A 17,969-nucleotide genomic window follows, 5' to 3' on the forward strand; every position below is an offset into this window, starting at 1 on the left:
GGGTCCACGCGGGAGACCTTTATTAGAAAATGAGCAGTGTGAGCAGGTCCTGTCCTGGATGGCAGAAAGTGCTTCGAGCAAGCTATCATCCACCCACAGTTCTGCGCCGTCCAGTGCTGCAAATCCGAATCCTCTGTCTGCTGCTCCTCCTTCCTCCCAGCCTCCTCACTCCACTACAATGACACCTGCTCAGGAGCGGGAACACTCCCAGGAACTGTTCTCGGGCCCCTGCTTAGATTGGGCAGCAGTGGTTCCTCTCCCACCAGAGGAGTTTATCGTCACTGATGCCCAACCATTCGAAAGTTCCCGGGGTCCGGGGGAAGAGGCTGGGGACTTCCGCCAACTGTCTCAAGAACTTTCTGTGGGTGAGGAGGACGATGACGATGAGACACAGTTGTCTTGCAGTGAGGTAGTAGTAAGGGCAGTAAGTCCAAGGGAGCAGCGCACAGAGGATTCGGAGGAAGAGCAGCAGGACGATGAGGTGACTGACCCCACCTGGTGTGCAACGCCTACTCAGGACAGGTCTTCAGAGGGGGATGCAAGGGCATCAGCAGGGCAGGTTGCAAGAGGCAGTGCGGTGGCCAGGGGTAGAGGCAGGGCCAGACCGAATAATCCACCAAGTGTTTCCCAAAGCACACCCTCGCGCCATGCCACCCTGCAGAGGCCGAGGTGCTCTAAGGTCTGGCAGTTTTTCACAGAGACGCCTGACGACCGACGAACAGTGGTGTGCAACCTTTGTCGCGCCAAGATCAGCCGGGGAGCCACCACCAACAGCCTCACCACCACCAGCATGCGCAGACATATGATGGCCAAGCACCCCACAAGGTGGGACGAAGGCCGTTCACCGCCTCCGGTTTGCACCGCTGCCTCTCCCCCTGTGCCCCAACCTGCCACTGAGATGCAACCTCCCTCTCAGGACACAGGCACAACCGTCTCATGGCCTGCACCCACAGCCTCACCTCCGCTGTCCTCGGCCCCATCCACCAATGTCTCGCACCGCACAGTCCAGCCGTCGCTAGCGCAAGTGTTGGAGCGCAAGCGCAAGTACGCCACCACGCACCCGCACGCTCAATCGTTAACCGTTCACATAGCCAAATTTATCAGCCTTGAGATGCTGCCGTATAGGGTTGTGGAAACGGAGTCCTTCAAAGCTATGATGGCAGCGGTGGCCCCGCGCTACTCAGTTCCCAGTCGTTACTACTTTTCCCGATGTGCCGTCCCAGCCCTGCACGATCACGTCTCCCGCAACATTGTACGCGCCCTCACCAATGCGGTTAGTGGCAAGGTCCACTTAACTACGGACACGTGGACAAGCACAGGCGGGCAGGGCCACTACATCTCCCTGACGGCACATTGGGTGAATTTAGTGGAGGCTGGGACAGAGTCAGAGCCTGGGACCGCTCACGTCCTACCCACCCCCAGAATTGCGGGCCCCAGCTCGGTGGTGGTATCTGCGGCGGTGTATGCTTCTTCCACTAAAGCACCCTCCTCCTCCTCCTCAACCTCTGTCTCGCAACCTCTGTGTCGCAGCAGCAGGACGTCGCCAGCAGTCGGTGTCGCGCGGCGTGGCAGCACAGCGGTGGGCAAGCGTCAGCAGGCCGTGCTGAAACTACTCAGCTTAGGAGATAGGAGGCACACGGCCCACGAACTGCTGCAGGGTCTGACAGAGCAGACGGACCGTTGGCTTGCGCCGCTGAGCCTCCAACCGGGCATGGTCGTGTGTGACAACGGCCGTAACCTGGTGGCGGCTCTGCAGCTCGGCAGCCTCACGCACGTGCCATGCCTGGCCCACGTCTTTAATTTGGTGGTTCAGCGCTTTCTGAAAAGCTACCCACGCTTGTCAGACCTGCTCGTAAAGGTGCGCCGGCTCTGCGCACATTTCCGCAAGTCCCACACGGACGCTGCCACCCTGCGGACCCTGCAACATCGCTTTAATCTGCCAGTGCACCGACTGCTGTGCGACGTGCCCACACGGTGGAACTCTACGCTCCACATGTTGGCTAGGCTCTATGAGCAGCGTAGAGCTATAGTGGAATACCAACTCCAACATGGGCGGCGCAGTGGGAGTCAGCCTCCTCAATTCTTTTCAGAAGAGTGGTCCTGGTTGGCAGACATCTGCCTGGTCCTTCGAAACTTTGATCAGTCTACCCAGGTGGTGAGCGGCGATGCTGCAATCATTAGCTTCACCATTCCTCTGCTATGCATTTTGAGAAGTTCCCTGCAAACCATAAAGGCAGCCGCTTTGCGCTCGGAAACAGAGCCGGGGGAAGACAGTATGTCGCTGGATAGTCAGAGCACCCTCCTGTCTATATCTCAGCGCGTTCAGGAGGAGGAGGAGGAGGAGGAGGAGGATGAGGAGGATGAGGAGGAGGGGGAAGAGACAGCTTGGCCCACTGCTGACGGTACCCATGCTGCTTGCCTGTCATCATTTCAGCGTGTATGGCCTGAGGAGGAGGAGGAGGAGGAGGAGGATCCTGAAAGTGATCTTCCTAGTGCGGACAGCCATGTGTTGAGTACAGGTACCCTGGCACACATGGCTGACTTCATGTTAGGATGCCTTTCTCGTGACCCTCGCATTCAACGCATTCTGGCCACTACGGATTACTGGGTGTACACACTGCTCGACCCACGCTATTAGGAGAACCTTCCCAGTCTCATTCCCGAAGAGGAAAGGGGTTCAAGAGTGTTGCTATACCACAGGACCCTGGCGGACAAGCTGATGGTAAAATTCCCATCCGACAGTGCTAGTGGCAGAAGGCGCAGTTCCGAGGGCCATGTAGCAGGGGAGGTGCGTAGATCGAGCAGCATGTACAGCCCAGACAGTGCAACAGTCTTTAAGGGCCTGGCCAGCTTTATGGCTCCCCAGCAAGACTGTGTCACCGCTCCCCAGTCAAGGCTGAGTCGGCGGGAGCACTGTAAAAGGATGGTGAGGGAGTACGTAGCCGATCGCACGACCATCCTCGGTGACGCCTCTGCCCCCTACAACTACTGGGTGTCGAAGCTGGACACGTGGCCTGAACTAGCGCTGTATGCCCTGGAGGTGCTTGCTTGTCCTGCGGCTAGCGTCTTGTCGGAGAGGGTGTTTAGTGCGGCTGGGGGAATCATCACTTCAAGATGAACAAAGCCTGGATTTCCCCAGACTTCTCTTCTCCACCAGCGGACAGCAGCGATACGTAAGCAATACGTAGGCTGCACCCGCGGATGGAAGCTACGTTCTCTCTCACCATCCAAAACGGGGACATTTCTGCTTCATCAATCTGTGTCTAATATTCCTCCTCCTCCTCCTGCTCCTCCTCCTGAAACCTCACGTAATCACGCTGAACGGGCAATTTTTCTTAGGGCCACAAGGCTCACTCATAATTTTTCTAAACAATTTTTAGATGTTTCAATGCTCTGAAAAGCGTTGGAACTTTAACTTGAACCAATTTTTCGTTAAACTGGGCTGCCTCCAGGCCTACTTACCACTTAAGCCACATTAACCAAAGCGATTAATGGGTTTCACCTGCCCTCTTGGTTGGCCATGGCCAATTTTTTTCAGGTACATTAGTACTGTTGATACAGCAATTTTTGTGGGCCCTCGCCTACAGTGTAATCAAATAAATTTTTAGCCCACCTGCATTAAGCACGACATTACTACCTCAGCTGTGTTGGGCAATGCAATGGGATATTTCTATGTACCGCCGGTGGGTTCCAGGGAGCCACCCATGCTGTAGGTGCACACGGAGTTTTTACTACATCTGTACACTTGAAAAGAACCCCAGTCAGACTGGGGCATGCAGTGTGGGCCGAAGCCCACCTGCATTAAGCACGACATTACTACCTCAGCTGTGTTGGGCAATGCAATGGGATATTTCTATGTACCGCCGGTGGGTTCCAGGGAGCCACCCATGCTGTAGGGGCACACGGAGTTTTTACTACATCTGTACACTTGAAAAGAACCCCAGTCTGACTGGGGCATGCAGTGTGGGCCGAAGCCCACCTGCATTAAGCACGACATTACTACCTCAGCTGTGTTGGGCAATGCAATGGGATATTTCTATGTACCGCCGGTGGCTTCCTGGCACCCACCCATGCTGTGGGTGCACACGGAATTCCTATTGCGGAGTTGTACCTGCCTGTGACTATTTATAAAAAACCGCGGTCTGACTGGGGCGTGCAGACACCTTGACAGAATGAATAGTGTGTGGCACATAGGTTCCCCATTGCTATGCCCACGTGTGCAGCTCCAGATGGAGGTGGCACAGGATTGGATTTCTCATTGCTTCTGTACAGCATTGTGGACTATCAGCCCGCCCCTTTTATGGGGGGGTCGCTGCCTAGCCATGCCAACCCTCTGCAGTGTGTGCCTGCTTTTCCTGTGGCAGACGCATTTATACATAGACATGAGGGTGGTGTGGCATGAGGGCAGCCGAAGGCTGGGCAGGGACAGTTTGGTGTGCGCTGTGGACACTGGGTCGTGCGGGGGGGGGGGGGGGGTTGGGCAGCATGTAACCCAGGAGAAGTGGCAGCGGAGTGTCATGCAGGCAGTGATTGTGCTTTGTTGGAGGTAGTGTGGTGCTTAGCTAAGGTGTGCATTGCTAATGAGGGCTTTTCAGAAGTAAAAGTTGTTGGGAGGGGGGGTGGGCCCACTCTTGCCGGTATTGTGGCTTAATAGTGGGACCTGTGAACTTGAGATGCAGCCCAACATGTAGCCCCTCGCCTGCCCTATCCGTTGCTGTGTCGTTCCCATCACTTTCTTGAATTGCCCAGATTTTCACACAAGGAAACCTTAGCGAGCATCGGCGAAATACAAAAATGCTCGGGTCGCCCATTGACTTCAATGGGGTTCGTTACTCGAAACGAACCCTCGAGCATCGCGAAAAGTTCGTCCCAAATAACGAGCACCCGAGCATTTTGGTGCTCGCTCATCTCTAGTCATGAGCTGTGCCAGGAAGACTCTCCAATGCACTGTAGACTTGTTTTCCGCCTGCTGTTGGGTACCTTGCTAATGTCTTTGTATAAATATCTTTGCAGATTAAGTAATAAATTACACAACTTATATTCACATTCAATGCTGTGTGTGATTTGTAAGCTTCCTCATGCTCGAGCATTAACTCTTAATTTGGACACCTGAAAACATACCAACTAGCGAATATTTGCGCTAATAAATTTGCCACATACTGTCAGTTTTATGTTGGTCAGGCATAAGCAGCACCTGTTTTTCTTTCCTAGCAAACAGACTGTAAGACCAGATGGATTCGCAATGTATCTAAAATTAATCATAGGTAAATGTCTTCTTTTTTTAAATAACCTCTAGTTTTCTTTTGTCACTTTTTTTTCTCTTTCTGAACTCGTTTTCTGAAGGTAGGAGGTAAATTCAGTGCTTGTTCCTATGTGTACAATATGTGGTATTTTTCCATTTTACTAACAGTCATAAAGTTGGACAGAGATTTTTTTCATATTGAAAACTTGTAAGAAGGATTCATGTCTGTAATAAACACACTCGCTGGTCTTTGAACTGAAAACTGTCACATTTAAAGCTTGATTTCTGCTTTTGACAGCTTCTTGATTCTTTTATTGCATTCAAAAACATAGATTTTTTGATGCTGTGAAATCAGGGATTTTTGATATTGTGAAAATTCTATCTTTCGCTTTTTTTACATGCTCCCTGGAGTGTAAGACAGATGCTGGTGAGACAGCTTAGTGTTCTGCTCCTGAACTGTACTCTTTAATTAGCTACTGAGATTTTATGTATCAACCTATGTGTCCACAGGAGAATGCTTGAAAGGTTTTATCTCGTAACAAGATGAAAAAGCTATATCGCTATGAAATCCCTATTACTGAATTTCTCACATTTGCTGCCTTTTCTCCAGTGGTCCATCATTTATATTTCGGTTGCCTTTGAAACTCTAATACTGTGAATAACCAAAGGGACAATATAATACCTGAACATAGGAAAACGTAGGAAAATCTACATTCCACATTATTCTCACATTGCACTGTATATTTGCTCACATGAAACATGGATGAGACTGATTCTTTGGTAATATTAAACATATATTAAATATAATATTCAACATATATAATAGTAGTTAAAATTATATCAATTGTAATTTTCGAGGTTGCAGGGCGATCTTCATTTTTTTCTTTTTGGTCTGCCAACATTTTTGCCCAATTATTTAGGAACTTTTTTGTGTACAGCTACTTTTTCATGATAACAATAAAAATGAAGTTGCAATCAAAATTATTCAACCTCTATTGCAAATTAGAAATCACTAAGGGGCAGTGGGACATCCAAATATCTAAAATCTAAAAATCATATAGAAGATCCCTAATAAGATTTCAGGGGTTGAACCTGGGAACTCCTGTGCTCTAGGCAGCGTCTCCCCCTGGTGAGCTGTTCAGCCTGCTGGACAGCTTACCTGCCTAAACTTGTCTAGTTCTTGATCCTGTAACCCAGCTCCTGATTAGCTTCACCCTGCACTGATTAGCCACACTATTTAACCTGGCCCTGTCTCTCTCTCAGGGCAACGTTGTGCTCCCAGCTAGTAGTCAAGCATTTCCACCAGCTGCTCCTCCATACTACTACCTGACATACCTACCTGTGTATCGACCTCTGGTTTCCCTGACCATGCTACCGATCTGCATGGGTTATGACAAAGGGACTCCAACCCTGATCCAGATTGTTACAAAGATATGGTATTGACCACAATGCCCCCTGTGCTGGTATATGATTTATGCTGTATAATGATTTACGTTTTGAGGTGCTTGGCCTAATTGTAGAGAGGACACTGTGAAATGTGTAGTAAGAAGCCAGATGGCCAGAATTTGTTTATGTGCCAGAGCACTGTTGATGTTAAGTGCTCTGTAAAAATTTCTGTGAAGGGAAACATAATAAAACTGGCAGTAGCCAGATTGGAGAAAATTGCATTATTAATAGCGAGTTCCTGTTTGTGTGCCAACCGTCTTATGGTGGAAGATGGCAATCTCAAGCAAGTGACTAATTCCCTGATGTCACAAGATGGAAATAAAACAAATTTCTGCCACAGATGTGCCACGTGTAAACGTACCCTTAGGCTGCTCTTACAGAAGTCTATTTTTTTATGAATATCCCATCAGGGAATTAGTCACTGCCAGTTTTATTATGTTTGCCTTCGCGATCCCTCCAACCTTTGGTCTGTATCACCCCGGTCATCTTATTGATAGCAAAAATGTAATGCAGTTGATGCAGAACATCACATGGTGGCCGAAGTATAGATGGATACTGTGTGATGTGAGGGACCTTTATTCTTGTATACCGCACCATGTGGCCATGGAAGCCATAAAATTTCAACTTAATGAATACAGTGATTATGACATACACCTGAAGGATTTTATTTTGGAAAGTGTACATTTTCTTTTATGTTTGATAATAAGTATTATTTACAGGTATCTGGAGCCCCTATGGGCTCTAGATTCTCCCCCACCACTGCCAATCTGGTGATGAGTTGGTGGGAGGAATTTTTTATTTTTTCTGACAATAATCCATTCTGTTGTCACATGGTGCGGTATAATAGATATATAGACCACATTGTAGTAATGGGAAGATCTCCCAAATGATGGTCTGATTCATGATGTCCTAGGAAATTTTGTAAAATATATTAATAACAATGAGTTTAATTTAAGCTTTACCATGACCACCCATAGGGTAGAGACGCCTTTTCTGGATTTATTACTAAAAGGCAATAATGTTACACACAAAATCGATGTATGTATATACAGAAAACCCACTTCTGGCAACCCTATATTGCATGCATCTAGTGCCCAACCCAAACATACTATAAATGCTATACCTTTGGGTGAACTGGTGAGAGCTAAAAGATCATGCTCTAATGTCCAGGATTTTGACACACATAAGGATTTAATTTGTCATAGACTATGTAAATGGGGGGATAAAAATAATATCCTAAAGAAAGCAGTCGAAAAAGTAGAACAGAGAGATAGAGCGGGGCTTCCTAGTAATACGCATCACCATGCACAATCTAAAGATCAGAGTGGATTAGCCTTCTCTACAGCATATAGTAAAAACTTCCAGGAAATCAAAAAATGATTCCTCCAACACCCGCCGATTCTTCAGCTGGATGATGTAAGCAATGACATTTTAAGAGAAGGAATTTCCTGTACAGCAAAAAAAAGCAGGAATTTAGGCAATATATTATCTCCTAGCCTATTTAAATCCGCCTTGAAAGAACACTCACAGTGGTTGGAACACAGAGGCTCATTTAGTTATGGCAAACCATGCTGTGGGGCAAGTAGCAGGACACAAAAGATATATAGTTTCAGTAATAGTGACAAGTTGAAATAGTTTTCCATCAACAGTTATATGAACTGTGAAAGCACTAATGTGGTTTACATCATTGAGTGCACCGCGTGTGATGTACAATATGTTGGGTGTACCACTCGTAAACTTAAAACAAGAATTATGGAACATTTATGTTATGTTAAACATGGTGATCCGGGGAGTTCGGGTGCTGCAAAACATTTTGTGGAAATGTAGATCCCATTATTCTATGCCATAGAATGAGTGTGTAATGACAGAAAACTTAGGGTGAATCGAAAATTACTATACAGACGGGGAGCTTTTTGGATATTAAAATTGGGTACTAGATTCCCTAAGGGTTTGAATTATAGATCCGACCTTTTATATAATCATTACATATTTTTGGGAGGAAATGAAATAAATTGAAATAGAGATATAAAAAAAAATTCTGCTATAAATTTGCATTAAATGTTGTTTATCCTGTGACAATTTTGAAGTTTTGCTATATCATTTATTAAGTTTATCATACATTTATTTAAGTTATGGAAATCTTATTCAGTATGGATGAAGTTTTTCTTGGTATATTGGTACAATGGAAATCTATATATTTAGGGTATTTATTTGGACAGCATTAAATATTTAATAACCATCAATGTTTATAAAATTGGGTAGAATCCGTTTATACTTTGTATACCAGTATTTAAAGGGGTTGTCTCGCGCCGAAGCAGGACAACCCCAATGGATGTGTTAAAAAAAAACAACAAAAAAACATATTACTTACCCGAATCCCTGCTCTGCGACGTCTTCCTTCTTCCTACTTCTTCCTTCACCAAGATGGCCGCCAGGATCTTCACCCACGATGCACCGCGGGTCCTTTCCCATGGTGCACCGTGGGCTCTGTGCGGTCCATTGCCGATTCCAGCCTCCTGATTGGCTGGAATCGGCACACGTGACGGGGCGGAGCTACGATGACCAGCTCTCCGGCACGAGCGGCCCCATTCACCAGGAAGAAGACCGCACAGCGCAAGCGCGTCTAAAAATGCCAGAAGAAAGCGAAATTAGACGGATCCATGGCGACGGGGACGCCAGCAACGGAGCAGGTAAGTGAATAACTTCTGTATGGCTCATATTTAATGCACGATGTAGATTACAAAGTGCATTAATATGGTCATACAGAAGTGTATAACCCCACTTGCTTTCGTGAGACAACCCCTTTAATATTTATATTTATTCTGATATTTTTCTAGTATATAAATTATTTTTTTATTTATTTCTTCTGGATATGCGTAATAAATTAAATCTGTACATTGGCAGGTATGGCATATGTCATCCACTTTCGTATAGTAGCCGTGCCTTTTCACTGTAACTTGCATGTTCTTTTCTATATCAGTAATGTAGGAGTTAAATGTCAGCTGTCATTTGTGTTTTTAATTGTGTTTTAATTGCACCAGGTTTAAAAGGAAGTGATGTTTTTTATAAAGATTAGATGACCAAGGTCTATTGCAGACTGAAACGCGTCCTCTTTAACTGACCATTATGTATTGACACGAAAAGAATAAAGGCGAAGGATCTTCACACACAAGCAGCATTTTCATTTTTTGGAAGTATCTTGGATGGATTGCGTGGTGGATTGTATGGTGGAGCTGCCTCTGCACAGAAGGATCCAGCTGGGATTTGAAGCGGGTGCCATACGTAATGAGGTGGTGAGTAGATCAACTCTTTTTCTGCGTGTTCATTCTCATTAGGAAGCCATGTATCAAGAGACTATAACACCTTAGGCTTATGTTAGTATACTTTTCTCAATTATATTGAAACACGTAGTGAGTAGAGAGGAGCGAGCACCCAAATGCTCGGGTCTGCGTTATTCAAGTCGAGGTTTTGGAAAATTCGAGAGCTCAACTCGAGTAACGAACCCCATTGACTACAATGGGAGACTCAAGCATTTTTGTATGTGGGATGCCAGGTCCCGAGCTTTTTTTTTCTTCTTGGTTTGTGTTCCCTCTCTCCCCCTCCCTCCTCTTCCCCCTCCCCCCCCCCCTCTCTCTCTCTCTCTGCCTACCCAAAAATTTGCTATTGACGCACACGCTGTGTCGCGGCGGGGAGAGGCCAAAATAGGCACGTCAAAGCGGGGAGGAGCCAACAACTAGGGTGGTGTCGAACACGGCGTGATGCTCGTTCGAGTAACGAGCACCATCGAGTATGCTAATACTTGAACTAGCATCAAGCTCGGCAGAGTATGTTCGCTCAACTCTAGTAGTGAGCCATGCTTTTCAATATAACTGCATTTTGCAAAGAAAATATTCTACCCAATATACAGTTTGCTAAATTGAACTCAATAGCAGAAATACAATATACAACTAATAAGTCATATGTGCAGGGCCAGATTAAGGGTTCCTAACTGTCATGTCTCCCAACCTTCCTAGGATGCATGCAGTGTTCCAATTTTAACTGTATCTCTGTCCTCAAGATGCAAATACAGTTGAATACAGTCAGGAGTATACACAAGTGGAGAGGACAAACTTTCTCATTGATGTAGTTGCTGAGGACAAGAGATGGGAAGAAGTTAAGCTTTGCACTGCACTGAGCCACGCTGTACCCTGCAGCAGCAGATAGTTTGTCTTCTGCCCACAAAACTTTCAAGGCCACAAGAACTGTGGACTGTAGAGGGCACAGAGTGGAACTATTACTTTGAAGGGGTACAGAGAGGTACTATTACTTTAAGAAGGGACATAGTGGCATTATTACTTTGAGGTGGCACAGAGGAGGGGCAATCTTACTTTTAGTGGGCACAGAGCAGAACTATTGTTTTGAGAGGTCACAAAGGGGCATTAATAGTTTAAAAGGGCAAAGAGTGACATTGTTTTATTAAGGGGGCATAGAGTAGAACAATTATTTTGAGGAGGAGGAACAGAAGGGCATTTTTACTTTGAAATGAGTATTACTACTACGCAGATGGACATTATTACTTTGAGGGGCATAGAGTGGTATTATTACATTGAGGTGGCACCATAGCACAAAGAGGTTATATCATTTTAAATGGCACATAGTGAAAGTTGTTTTGACGAGGCACACATGGGCATTATTACTTTGAAGTGACAAATAGTGGCATTTTTACTTTGAGGGGACACAGACTGGCACTATTACTCTGGTGGGGCACAGAAAGATATTATTATTTTGAGGAGGTACAGAGTGGCATTACAATTAAGTTGCCACAAGGGAGAAAAAAACTACCCAATTTATCTCAGCTCTAGTAAACTAATGTACTGTTAGTTAAAACATAACTGTTATTAGCCTAATTAATAAAAGTCCAGAGGGGCTCTATCCATTGTGAGGGTATATGAACTTGTCCACCTTTGGGTAGCATATGTATCATGCAGGGTTATTACAATAAGTGTTGTGATTGCAGTTCTTGGCATTCAACTGTAATGAATACTTGAAAATTAGAACCACTCACTGTATTAAAGATCACTGCATACCCTGGCAACAGCATCTTCAGGAGTATGGGGCAATGGCAATGTGAATGCTGCTCCTGCGCATTAAATAATCTTCTTTTAGCATCACAGAGGAGTACCTATCCTAATCTATATATATATATATATGTGTATATATATATATATATATATATATATATATATATATATATAAACAAATGTATGTCTGTCTGTCTGTATGCGTGTCTGTTTGTCCTTTATGCATTACTACACCATTCACCCGAAGCCATGAAACTTTGGGAAGTTGTTGAGTACACTCCCGCAAAGGGCTCTGGCATAGTACATCTATCCTACGATAGGTGGCGTGCGTGTTGGCAACCATACGATCACGGAATAAAATTGCACTGGCAATTCCATCATCTGGAATTGTGGCAACAATTTTGGATGATGGTCGAACAGCGCATTCAGCACTAAAATTGCCGTTGAATTTGCAAACCACAGAGACGCCAACATACAATATCACCAAAAATTCCAGAATGAGCAAATTTCTCCAAACATGTGAACTTATCATATGAGACGAATGCACAATGGCTCACAAAAAAGCATCGGAAGTGCTTGATCGTACACTGCAAGATTTGAGGGGAAATGGGCAGCCCTTCCGTGGAGCACTCATTTTATTGTCTGGTGATTTTCGACAAACTCTGCCAGGTATACCATGTTCAACATCCGCTGATGAACTTAATGCATGTGTCAAATCATCAGTTCTATGGCGACATGTATAGAAATAGACTTTGAAAACCAATATGCGAGTTCAACGACAAAATGATGCATTCGCCGAACGTTTCGCCAAACAATTGCTGGATATTGGGAATGGGAAGATGGCAATCGACAGATCTTCACAATGTATCACATTGCCAACAAACTTTGGTAAGATGACATCAACCAAAGACGAATTGATTCAAAAGGTTTTCCCAAATATCGTGCGGAATTACCAAAATCATCAGTGGCTCCGTGCATGTGCTATGTTAGCAGCTACCAACAACGTCAATGGCAGCAATTTCAGCATTCAAAACAGAATGCTAGGTGAAGCGACAACGTATAAGTCCATCGATACTGTGATGAATCAAAGTTGTCGGTTACCCAACGGAATTCTAGAATTCACTCGATTTTCCAGGTATGCCGCCGCACATTTTAACAGTGAAAATTGGCGTGCTTATCATTCTTCTCCGAAACACCAATCCACTACGACTTTGCAACGGTACAAGACTTTCGGTGAAGAACATGATGAACAATGTCATCGCAGCTACAATTCTGAATGGGAAATTCAAGGGGGAAGATGTACTGTTGCCACGTATTCCAATGATCCCAACAGATATGACATTTAAATTCAAATGTTTACAGTTTCCGCTGCGACTCGCTTTTGCAATGACCATCAACAGAGCACAAGGACAATCGCTGCAAGTGTGTGGCCTAGATTTGGAGAATCCGTGCTTCTCACATATACAACTGTATGTGGCCAGCTCACGCCTCGGAAAACCTTCGGATTTGTTCGCGTACGCGAGTATCCACAAGCACTCGAATAAATAAATAGAATTAAAACAACACTTTGAAGTGTTTTCCATATGAAAATGAAGACGTTTCAATAAAAATGACACAATGTAAATTCAACGTTATCAGAACGAGTTGCCTTGAATTTCCTTTCTTCTGAGATTACAGCAACGCGCGACGGGTAAGCTAGTTACCAATAAATGCAAAGTTCATCCCTCTTTTGATTGACAGGAAATTCAAGCACCTATCAATCTTCAATCTGCTACAGCTTTATCCAGTGAGGTCTTGGCAGAAGAGCTGGCACAGATATGGATGGTAAAATGTATCACTCAAGTGCATGCACATAGGCTTAGCGGCTGAGCTGAAGGAATGCAAAAGTGCCTGCTTATACACTTAGCTGCCGAAAGAAAATTATGTGCGGCACATGATAACAGACTTAGCTGCTGGACTGCAAGGTTATCATGGTACATCCCCATAGAATGAGTCCCTAGATCCCTAGTGAAAAAAAATACGCCTCACCCCGGAAATCCCACGCTCTGCCAAAATTCTTGGGATGGCTTCCAATGCCTAAACAGAGGCACCTGTAAGCTTTTTGTAGCATTGGATGCTGCAAAAATGCCTCCCCCTTCCTTCTCTCTCCCTGCTCCCACAGGAGCCTATGGGACTCACTGGCATATACTGGCCAAAGATAGTTCCAGAACTATCTTTTGCCTGGGCGTATGCACCGGCCTCGTATATGTTCTAATTTTTACGCTGCTGGCATATTTACGTGCCATATATTCGCTCGTGTGAACGGATGTATTGAAAATCAATGCCTCTCCTGGCGCATATACACGCGTGAAAACGCACCGTATATACATGCCCGTGTGAAAGACCCCTTAGAGTATGTAACAGTATATATCCTTTAAGTTCAAAAATATTTTATTAGACAGCAGGTTATCTGAGGTAAACATGATCAATACAGGTTAATGGGCTCAACCTATACAGCATATTACATACCCCAGGCCCTATCCGAGTCAGGAGTCTATAGATATCCCCGCTATAGATTTACACAGAATCCTTGTTGTTATTTTACTGAACAAACTCAACTTAAGAGTGTATGTCTTTTAAATGGGACAAACACGATTGTCATAAACTGGTTATACACGGTGTTCACATTATCGGCTAACATTATAATTAATGAATTACAGGAGAAAAGGGATATAATTAGAGATGAGCGAGCGCACTCGTCCGAGCTTGATGCTCGTTCGAGCATTAGGGTGCTCGAGATGCTCGTTACTCGAGACGAGCACCAGCGGTACTCGAGTCAATTCCATTTCCTTCCCTGCATGTTTAGCGCCATTTTCTGGCCAATAGAAATGTAGGCAAGGCATTACAACTTCCTCATGTGTCGTTCTAGCCCTATCCCACCCCCCTGCAGTGAGTGGCTGGTGAGATCAAGTGACCGCCGAGTATTCAAAGCGGTCCCGCCCGCGGCTCGCCTCAGACACACACTGGGAGAGTATAGAGAAAGTGCTGCTGAGATAGGGAAAGTGGTAGTGTAGGATTCCTGTCTTCAAGAACCCCAACGGTCCTTCATAGGGCCACATCTGACCGTGTGCAATACTGTTGTGGCTGCTGGGAGCAGTTTTGCACAAAATTTTTTTTTTCATCTCGGGCTGTGCAGGCTATTACAGCTATAGCGTTCTCAGTCTGCAGTCAATTATACAGAGTATAGGGAAAGTGGTGCTGAGATAGGGAAAGTGATAGTGTAGGATCCTGTCTACAAGAACCCCAACAGTCCTTCTTAGTGCTACCTCTGACAGTCTGCATTTTACTGGGTGGCTGCTGGGAGTTGTAGTGCTTCACTATTATGCAGCTAGGCCTGTTTGCAGCCTTCCGTATAATTTTTTTCTGGCTGCAGTTTGCGTTACAATACCGCTGTCAGCGTGAAAGTATACGCAATTTATTCCATAATTATTTACACCGGTCTGTGTCCGCAGTGAATTATACGCACAGCGTAGGGCCAACACAGCCACTTTTAGAGGGAAAGTGATATACACAGTATACAGCCTGTATTCTTTTTCACAAAAAAAACAAAAAAACCTTTGCTGGGCTGCATCTCAACATCTGCATTTTACTGGGGGCCTGCAGGGAGTTGTAGTGCTTTAGTATTTCACAGCTAGACCTGTTTGCAGCCTTCCGTATAATTTTTTTCTGGCTGCAGTTTGTGTTACAATACCGCTGTCAGCGTGAAAGTGTACGCAAATAATTCCATAATTATTTACACCGGTCTGTGTCTGCAGTGAATTATACGCACAGCCCAGGGCCAAAACAGACACTTTTAGAGGGAAAGTCATATAGACAGTAGAGATGAGCGAACGTGCTCGGCCACGCCCCTTTTTCGCCCGAATACCGCGATTTCCGAGTACTTCCGTACTCGGGCGAAAAAATTCGGGGGGCGCCGTGGCGGCACGGGGGGTAGCAGTGGGGAGTGGGGGGGAGAGGGAGAGAGAGAGGGCTCCCCCCTGTTCCCCGCTGCTACCCCCCCGCACCGCCACGCCTCTCCCCGCCCCCCGGCGCCCCCCGAATCTTTTCACCCGAGTACTGAAGTACTCGAAAATGGCGGTACTCGGGTGCGTAAGTACTCGAAACGAGTACGTTCGCTCATCTCTAATAGACAGTATACAGCCTGTATTCTTTTTCAAACAAAAAAACAGCTCCTTTGTTGGGCTGCATCTCACCGTCTCCATTTTGTAGGTGGCTGCTGGGAGTTGTACTGCTTCAGTATTTCACAGCTAGGCCTGTTTGCAGCCTTCCGTATAATTTTTTTCTGTCTGGAGTTAGCATTAGAATACCGCGTTAAAGTATACGCAAATAATTCCATAATTATTTATACAGTTCTCTGTCTGCAGTGAATTAGACCGCGGTCTCACCGCTAAACAGTACTGTAATATTACCGGAGCCACTGCTAAGTATTTCAGCTCAGCCGCTGTGCAGAGCGTCCCACAAAACCATTTCCGTTGGTGGTGTTGAGATTACCAGCACTATCCACTGGCTTTACAGTCTTCTCCCACTCCACACAGCCTCTAGAATCTACAAGTCTCTGCGAGCAGTAAATTACCCCAAGGTATCAGCGCGAGACAGCGGGTTACTTTTTCCTAGTCACAGCATAGAGCCTCCGCTATCTACAAGTCTCTGTGTGCGGTGAATTAAGGCCCAGTTGTCAGTGCTGTAGAGTGGGGTAATTTATTTGGCCCCTGCTCTATTCGTAATCCCCCATGATGAGGGGTAGGGGTTGAGGACGTGGACGTGGACGCGGACGAGGACGCGGAGGTCCAAGTGAGAGTGTGGGCACAGGCCGAGTTCCTGGTCCAGGTGAATCACAGCCGGCTGCTGCGGGATTAGGAGAGAGGCAAGCTTCTGGGGTCCCCAGCTTCATATCACAATTTATGGGTCCATGTGATAGACCTTTATTACAAACAGAACAGTGTGAGCAGGTCCTGTGGTGGATGGCAGAAAATGCATCCAGGAATGTATCGGCCACCCAGTCTTCTACTAAGTCCACTGCTGCAACTCTGAATCCTCTGGCTGCTGCTCCTCCTTCCTCCCAGCCTCCTCACTCCATTACAATGACACATTCTGAGGAGCAGGCAGACTCCCAGGAACTGTTCTCGGGTCCCTGCCTTGAGTGGGAAAAAATGGTTCCTCTTTCACCTGAGGAGTTTGTCGTGACCGATGCCCAACCTTTGGAAAGTTCCCGGGGTCAGGGTGATGAGGCTGGGGACTTCCGGCAACTGCCTCACGAGCTTTCAGTGGGTGAGGAGGATGATGATAATGAGACACAGTTGTCTATCAGTGAGGTAGTAGTAAGGGCAGTAAGTCCGAGGGAGGAGCACACAGAGGATTCGGAGGAAGAGCAGCTGGACTATGAGGTGACTGACCCCACATGGTTTGCTAAGCCTACTCAGGACAGGTCTTCAGAGGGAGAGGCAAGTGCAGCACCAGGACAGGTTGGAAGAGGCAGTGGGGTGGCCAGGGGTAGAGGCAGGGCCAGAGCAAAGAATCCCCCAACTTTTTCCCAATGCACACCCTCGCGCCAAGCCTCCGTGCAGAGGGCTAGATGTTCAAAGGTGTGGATGTTTTTTAGTGAGAGTGCGGACGACCGACGAACAGTGGTGTGCAACCTGTGTCGCACCAAGATCAGCCGGGGAGCCACCACTACCAGCCTCACCACCAGCATGCGCAGGCATATAATGGCCAAGCACCCCACAAGGTGGGACAAAGGCCGTTTACCGCCTCCGGCTCACACCACTGCCTCTTCCCCTGTGCCCCAACCTGCCACACAGATCCAACCCCCCTCTCAGGACACAGGCACGAGCGCCTCCCGGCCTGCACCCACACCCTCACCTCCACTGTCCTCCACCCCATCCAGCAATGTCTCTCAGCGCAGCGTTCAGCTGTCGCTAGCGCAAGCGTTGGAGCGAAAGTGCAAAAATATGCCGCCACGCACCCGCACGCACAAGCTTTAAACGTGCACATTGCCAAATTGATCAGCCTGGAGATGCTGCCGAATAGGCTTGTGGAAACGGAGGCTTTCAAAAACATGATGGCGGCGGCGGTCCCCCGCTACTCGGTCCCCAGTCGCCACTATTTTTCCCAGTGTGCCGTCCCAGCCCTACACCAGCACATCTCCCGCAACATAAATTGTGCCCTCACCAACGCGCTTACTG

At 46.5% G+C, this 17,969-nt stretch overlaps 1 protein-coding gene across 2 annotated transcripts in view; it reads right to left on the bottom strand.

Moving 5' to 3' along the window:
* Positions 1 to 17,969, bottom strand: part of BANK1 (B cell scaffold protein with ankyrin repeats 1) — a 308,283-nt gene that overhangs the window by 47,999 nt on the left and 242,315 nt on the right. The gene's annotated exons all lie outside the window — the stretch shown is intronic.

This window comes from Eleutherodactylus coqui, chromosome 7 (genome assembly GCF_035609145.1).
Source record: "Eleutherodactylus coqui strain aEleCoq1 chromosome 7, aEleCoq1.hap1, whole genome shotgun sequence".
Classification (NCBI taxonomy): Eukaryota; Metazoa; Chordata; class Amphibia; order Anura; family Eleutherodactylidae; genus Eleutherodactylus; species Eleutherodactylus coqui.